Source organism: Helobdella robusta, assembly GCF_000326865.2.
Source record: "Helobdella robusta unplaced genomic scaffold HELROscaffold_15, whole genome shotgun sequence".
In the NCBI taxonomy this organism is placed as follows: domain Eukaryota; kingdom Metazoa; phylum Annelida; class Clitellata; order Rhynchobdellida; family Glossiphoniidae; genus Helobdella; species Helobdella robusta.
The window spans coordinates 2,388,966-2,390,952 of record NW_008703839.1 but is presented as its reverse complement, the minus strand read 5'-3'; the positions used below and the strand labels follow the sequence as shown (position 1 = coordinate 2,390,952).

General features: G+C 19.8%; 1 protein-coding gene across 1 annotated transcript in view; it reads left to right on the top strand.

The window, feature by feature from the left end:
• The first annotated feature begins 1,087 nt into the window (after positions 1 to 1,087).
• Positions 1,088 to 1,987, top strand: part of HELRODRAFT_97989 (hypothetical protein) — an 8,176-nt gene continuing 7,276 nt past the window's right edge. The window contains exon 1 of the mRNA XM_009015204.1: positions 1,088 to 1,380. The gene's annotated coding sequence lies outside the window, so the exon portion shown is untranslated. The remainder of the gene's footprint in view (positions 1,381 to 1,987) is intronic.

The window sequence follows — 1,987 nt, the reverse complement described above, 5'->3', positions numbered from 1 at the left end:
GTAATATCAGAAAGCCTGACCATAGGTGAATAAAGTGATTATAAAATATGAAACATTTTTTTGGCTAAAAAGAAATTCATCAATGAAATTCATAATCTAGATAGTAGAAGTAAAATATTTATAAAGACTTTGGATAGACATAACTATAGATAGCTAATTAACGCAAAAAATGCTGAGAATTTAAAAAAAATGATATTCGTAGTCTAACTCTTAATATTGTATATATATTTGTATATATATATATACATATATATATATATAGATGTATGTAATATACATATATATATATATATCCATTTTTACTATATATATATATTTTTTTTACTATATATTTATTTATATATATATATATCTTTTTACAATATTCTATAAATTCTACGAAATGTTTGGCGTTAATATGTTTGTAGTTGTATGTTAACGCCAAACATTCGGTAGAATTTATAGAATATTTTAAAAATTATGGTCTATTACCATACTTTAGCATTATTAAGACTGCTTGCTTGATTTGATTTTAATTTATATATATATATATATATATATATATATATATATATATATATATATATATAATATTCTATATATATATATATATATATATATTTAGCATATTAATGCTAAAGTCTACGTTTGATCAACTGGTCAGTTTAATTTGCATACAAAATTATTGATCCTCTAGTTCATGTTAATGAGATATGCAGAATACAATATAATATTCCTATTTGTTATATAATAAAATTTGTTTGCATAATATTTATTAATAATTTTCTATGGTCTAGTGGAAACATGTACATTTACTTGCACGCATAAATACTGATACATATATATATTTATTTTCATAAGTAAATACAATTATATATATAAATATATATATTTATATAACCTTTGTTTATATATATGACTAATAACATAATTTTGATATAATAGACAATAATATGTTTGTGTGATGTTCATTACCAATGATTCAAACTTCAAAAGGGCAATATTAAAATTTTCAATAATATTAATACCTAGTTTGCGATTAGTCGAGCCCTCATTTAAATGGCCTGCCTTCTCGTATTTAAATAACATTTAGTTAGAGATAAACATGTCTGGACTTGGGTATAAAAATAAATAAAACTATTAAATGCCGACCTGTGGGTTTTTTAATAATTTTAATTTTTAGTACAGATTCTAACGAAATTTGTTATCATTATCAAATTTTTGTTACAAGTTTTATCAGAAAATTAAGCTAAGATAGAAATAGAGATTGTTAGTTAAAGAAGAGATTGCTATGAACTTTGTAAATTAATTAATTTAATTATTAATTTCCAAATTTAAAAATTTTAAATGTCTAAAGTTTAATTAATAAAAATATCAACAATTAATATAAAATTAATTCTGGTTAGTATTTTCTAACTTTTGTTTTATATTAGTATTTTTTATTTTTAGTCAGAGTTTTACTTATTTAATATTTTATTTAATAATATTATATTATACTAGTATATTTTTCAAAAATAATTTTTGTTTTATTGTTGGAATTTGCTTAAAATTTTGTGTAAACATGACGTTATTAAACAAAACATAAATCTAACTAACAACATAAACAAATATTCTATTTTAAACTGAAAAAAATTGAAAACAGATTTATCTATCCATAAAATAAAAATTAATTTAAGATTAAACACACACTCATCAGAGTACATATGAATAGCCATCAGCATTAAAATAATTCAATTAGATTCATGAAATAAAAATTTTTATTAAGATGTTTTAATAATTTTAATTCAAGTAATTCACCTTGATTGTTTTCCTCTTCCCCTCTCACATTTTCTTTCCTTTCTGTCTCTCTCTCCCTTTTCCTCTCTCTCTTTTTGTCTCTCTCTCTTTTTGTCTCTCTCTATATATACATAATATATATATATATATTTTATATATATATATATATATATATATTATGTATATATATATATATATATATATAAAATATATATATATATATTATGTATAT